This window comes from Gastrolobium bilobum, unplaced genomic scaffold (genome assembly GCF_033153095.1).
Source record: "Gastrolobium bilobum isolate Gb01-03AN ecotype WA unplaced genomic scaffold, APGP_CSIRO_Gbil_v1 utg8714, whole genome shotgun sequence".
In the NCBI taxonomy this organism is placed as follows: domain Eukaryota; kingdom Viridiplantae; phylum Streptophyta; class Magnoliopsida; order Fabales; family Fabaceae; genus Gastrolobium; species Gastrolobium bilobum.
This window is the reverse complement of record NW_026897018.1, coordinates 143,412-149,308: the sequence shown is the minus strand read 5'-3', so window position 1 is coordinate 149,308 and position 5,897 is coordinate 143,412.

The window sequence follows — 5,897 nt, the reverse complement described above, 5'->3', positions numbered from 1 at the left end:
CGCTGTCAGCGTGGAATTCGCGCTGCTAGCGCGGAGCTTCTGGAATTCTTGGACCTGTGGCGCTGAGATCGTGGAGTTCACGCTGCGAGCGCGGAGCTCACTGTCTCTTTTGGTCTTGTGGCGCTACTAGCGCCAAATTGGCGCTGACAGTGCCAATTCCCAGATTTAGAATTTTCCATATAGTCACTAATTCACCACTTACTTGACTTATTAAAATTAAACTAACTAAGCAAATAAAATAAAAACAGAAAACTACTATTGGGTTGCCTCCCAATTAGCGCTTGTTTAACGTCATGAGCCTGACGTACCCCTTGTGATTTTATGGTGGTTGGAAACATGCTACCATTGATGACCCAGTCTTCTTAGTTCAGTATTGTTTCCTTCCATGATTATATGCATGTGGATGAGGAGGAGGGTTCTTAAGAACTTTAAACTTAGTTTTCACATGTTTTTCCTTGCTTTTGGGCTTTTTCATCTTCACCTTTGGCTTGCTTCCTTCATGCCACTGATGAACTTCCTTCTTGTTCCCTTCCTCAGCCTTTTTCTCCGCAATGTAATTGACTTGATTCTTAGGTTGAGAAGCAGGCAATGGAGGAGCTTCATTTATGAGTACCTTGAATATTGCTTGCTCTCCATCCACGCACATTATCAACTCACCCTTAGGTACATCGATTAATGCTCATGAGGTTGCTAAGAATGGCCTCCCGAAGATCATAGGCACATTGGCATCTTCATCAATGTCAAGGATGACAAAATCAACAGGAATTAGAAATTTATCTACCTTGACTAGCACATCTTCCACAATACCATGTGCTTGCTTTGTTGAGCGATCGGCCAGTTGAACATTCATCCTAGTTGGCTTGACTTCATCAATTCCCAGCTTCTTCAACAGGGTTAATGGCATCACATTACGCTGGCACCAAGATCACATAAGACTCTCTCTATAGTTATCTTGCCAATGGTGCATGGAATACTGAAGCTTCCTGGATCCTTCAACTTTGGAGGCATATTTTTCTGCAGGATTACACTGCACTCCTCTGTTAATGTGACAGGTTCATCCTTTGTGAGCTTCCGCTTCTTAGATAATATATCCTTCAAGAATTTGGTATACGAAGGCATTTGCTCCAGAGCTTTTGCAAAAGGAATGTTAATTTGCAATTTTTAAAAAAATATCTAAAAATTTAGAAAATTGCTTCCTTTGTTCATGTTGTTTGAGCTTAATAGGATATGGAGGTTTCTCAAAACGAGAGAAATCCCATTGCTTCTTTTGAACTGCAGGAGGTTGCTCTTTTGCTTTTTCTTTGCCTTCTTGGATGTGCTCATTCTTGTCTATAGAAACTTCAACTTTCTCTTTTTCTAGCTCCTCACTTTTAGTAGTGATGGCATTGCAATGCTCCCTTGGATTCACAATGGTATCACTAGGGATTGTTCCTTGACTCCTCTCAGCAAGTTGTCTTGAAAGTTGGCCTATTTGAGTCTCTAAGTTTCTGATGGATGCATCTTGATTCTTATGGTAGGCTCTTGTCTCATTAATGAAGGCATTAGTAGTCTACATGTGATCATTAGTAGTCTTGGCAAGTTGCAGCATCGCTTTCTCCAATTCTGATGGCTCTTCATGTGGCAGAGGAGGAGGTTGCAAGTAATTGTTGGATTTATAATCAAGCCGCTCCCTTGATTCCTCCTTTGAAAGTTGTTCCCTTGGCCGCCATTCTGATTCCTTTGGTAACCTTGGTTATTCTGTGGTGGCCTTGGGTCATACCAAATTCCATTGACTTGGAATGGTTCAGCTCCATTGAGTGTAGGGCAGTCATTAGTATCATGCGGCTCCTTGCAATACTCACAGTCAAATACATTAGCCTTGGATGTTGAGAGCTGCATCTTGTCGAGCTTGGCATTCAAACTAGCCAACTGCTGTGAAATCACCTTTTGCTCCGTTAATGAAGCATCATTGCTCCCCAGTTGCAAAATTCCCTTCTTGGGTTGAGCTGGCTGGACTGGATGAACTTCTGTCGAAGCATTATCGTTTCGAGCCATATAATCAATCAGTTCCAGGGTTTCAGCTGCCGTCTTCTTTCCTATGGTTCCACCGGCTGCACCATTGACAATCATGCAGGTATCTGGTGTCATCCCATTATAGAAGACTTTGACCTTCTTCTCATTTGGAAAGTCATATTGAGGGAACTTTCTGATTAGTTCCTGGAATCTGGTCCAGGATGCACAGAGAGTCTCTCTCGGCTGCTGAATGAAGTTGGTGATTTCGTTCACCAACTTGTTGTACTTTTCCCGAGAAAAATGCTCAGCAAAGAACTTAGCTGCCAAGTCGTCCCATGTTCGGATACTGTTAGGAGCTTGTATATCCAACCATCTGAGGGCTTTTCCGGTTAATGCAAAAGGAAACAGCCGAAGTCTGAATGCATCATCAGACACCCCATGATGCTTAGTGGTGTCACAGATTCTCAGAAATCTGTCCATAAAGTCGTGAAGATCTTCATAATCCTCTCCACCAAAAGGAGTCTTCTCCACCAAGGTAATCAGAGACAGTTGGGTGTCATAGTTGTTGGCATCTATCTGTGGCCTGACAATGCTAGAGTTCGGCCTCGTGAACATAGGAGCAAGAATTGACTCCATCAACTCTGCTGCAGGAGGTTGATTAGGGTCAGCCATCACTGATTCTGTATGTGGCTTAGAACTTCAGGATGCTTCTTGCTTTCTTTGCTTGGCTTGCTTTCAATTTTTCTTTGCAGTTTTCTCTATTTCTGGATCAAACTGTAAAGAATATCGATCTACTTTACCTCGCATAAACTACAGCAAAAGATCAGTAATAAAACAAAATACAATCAAGAAATTCAAAAGTTAAAAATAAAATTGGCATATTCAATACCCGGCAACGGCGCCAAAAACTTGTTGCGTAAAATCGGCAAGTGCACCGATCGTACCAATTAATAAAAGATGAGTAAGAATATCGTCCCACGAGGATTGAGGCACCGAAATTATTTTAACTATTCTTTTCTTGTTGGATGAATAAAATTGGTTTTGAGAATATTTGTGATTGTAAAAATTGAGAATTATTCAAGACTTGTGAACAATTCAAAGATGATTTTGAGAACTTGAGAGTAAAAGATTAAAGTTGAGAAAAATATTTAAAAAGTCATTGCAGTAAAGGACGCCAACACCTTTCTGATCCCCACCTTGTAATATTAATTAATATTTACATTTAATTACCCATTGATCAAGCAATTCACCATCTATTAATTGATTAGTTAAGCCATAATTCCTTAGTGATCTTAACCTTATTAACTCTATTAGAATTCTAATCCCTTAGAAATCCTTTTTCAAGTTAAGCCTTTAAACCAGTGAATTTTCCACGTTTGCAATTCATGTAGCCTATCCCTAGTGCGTACATGAACAATTATTTTACCCTCTGTCAGGAACTAGAATTTCAATATTCCTATTGAAAACCCTAACCCTCGCAATCCCAAAAGAGTGATCAATTCTAGAAGAATTATAGATGAAGAGCGGGATACAATAAATACAATTGAAATAATTAAATATTAAAATTAACCAAACTACAAGGGGTTCACATCAAGGGTTGTGACCCTTACCACAATAATAAAAGACTAGCCAGACATATTCATGTCTGACAATTCAAAGTATTGAAAAGAATTCATAAATAAATAAAAACCAGAAAATTGGAGAAGAAACTTGTTCTGCGTTCTGCCTCAGTCAATCTCTTTCTGTGCAAAAGTTTCGTTCTCTTCAGGTCTTGGTCTCTATTTATAGAGTCTTTGACCTTGTGTAGAATCTTGATTGAATCTTCATTTAAAATCTCCTTTTAATCTTCTGCAGAATCTTGATTGAATCTTCATTTAAAATCTCTTTTTAATCTTCTGCTGATACTTATCAGATTTAATATTGATTTTCCGCACCTCTCACGCTAATAGTGTGGTTACCACGCTGTGAGCGTGGGAGTTTTGTTCACAATACTGGAGCTCCACGCTACTAGCGTGGGTTCCACGCTGCAAGCGTGGGTTTCAAGAAAGTTTGGCGCTACTAGCGTCAGTGCCACGCTAGTAGCGTGAATGCCTCGGGCTGTTCCTGAACTCTAGCGCTACTAGCGTGAGTTTCACGCTAGTAGCGTGGGCCTTCAGTTTAGCAATTTCTTTTTTAGCTCCAGTTTGTCTGTTTTTCCTACGAAATTAACAAAAAATCAGTTGTGCAATCTCTGATTGAGATTTTAACAGATCAACGGTAATTATTGCCTTTTTGCATAAGATTAATCAATATTCTTTCTCTTTTGGCTTATATTTTCCCATATGCTGGATGCATATCACCTCCCTTGCATGAAAAACTCTCCAAGATACCTCTTTTCTTTGATTTATTCACCTCTAAACAAGTAAACACTTGGGTGTGAGCATTGATGAGTGAGAAATGTGTCGTTTTCTGTGTTGAGGGTGTTGTGTGTGTGTTGGGAAGGGGTTGTTTCTGAGTTGTGAGCTTTGGGAGTCTTTCCTTTGGTTGTTGAAGCACCAAGGAGCAATCTTTGTGAAGAAAGAACCTTTCTTGCTTGTCATTTTCGTGTCCTTGTGGAAACAGAACCTTGGGGGCTGATTGGTGAGCTCCATGAGCCATTGTTTCTCTGTTTGAACCTTGGGAAAGTGTTACCAACCTTTGATCATGAGTTTCATTGTTTAAAATGGAGTGTTGACATGTTTAATGAGTTAAACAAGTAACCAACCTATACATGAACCTGTAAGTCTGTAAAAATGCATGCTTGGACGTTGGAATAGTTTAAAAACCCAACCTTTAGAGTGATATCTCGCTAAATGCAGAAACTGCATTCTGTTGCAAATTATCCGGATATGGATATCCGGATATTGATATCCGGATATGATATCCGAATATGGTCTTTGAGATATCCGAAATGGATATCCGGATATGTCCCCGACAAATATCCGGATATTCTGGGTTTGCGTGAACAGTAATGATACTATTCATACAGAACTGAGTTATGGGTTTGTGGACCCTAGATTGATGAAGTTGGACTTCTGTAATGACTTGTTAAGTCAGAATCTAAGTGATTAAAGGCTTGTGGCTTTGTGAGAAGCCTAAGACATGAAACGTAAAAGAGAAGCGTTGTCTTTGTGTCTTATACTTGTTGAGTATGATTATTGATATGATTGTGGTCCAAAACAGATTGTAATTCTGCTGTGTTTGGGCTTTGAGCTTGGTTGGATTCTTGGTTTGGATACCTAGCTTGAAATGTAGCTTTTGTGTCCTCAGTTTAACCATTGTTGGTTCCACCATGTCCCATAGGAGGATGGTTTATATGCATGATGTGTTTTCATGTATTGTTTTATTGAAATGCTATTGAGCTGTTAAGTGCAAATGCCTTATGATATGTATGTGGTGTTGGCCTAGACGGGCTGTAATCATGTGGGCAGGTACGGCATGGGCGCGTACTGTGTGGGTAATAGACGTATTCCTGCATTTCTCTGATCAGTACAATAGTTATAACACACATGACATGATTATCTACTGCATTGCATTGAGTTTGGAACTGATATTGAATTACTGCTTTTAGAACTTATATTGCACATGTAAGTGAGCTTGGGGTGGAAGATCCTTGAGGACCCCTTGTCTTACTGAGATTTCTGTTTAGAGATCTCACCCCACGTTTGGGGCACATATTTCAGGTTCAGGTAATGCAGGGGTTGAGACCTCTAGCGGTAGGAGGCCGGAGCTTAGCTGATATTGTTGTTTATATGATGATATGTTTGGATGCTGGATTATATCTGCTGATGATATGCCTTTAGCTTGTTATTATTATGTATTTGTTGTTGAAACTATGTTTGGCTTTGTTGCCTTATTTGGTGAGCATGGGGATTGTCCATGCCACA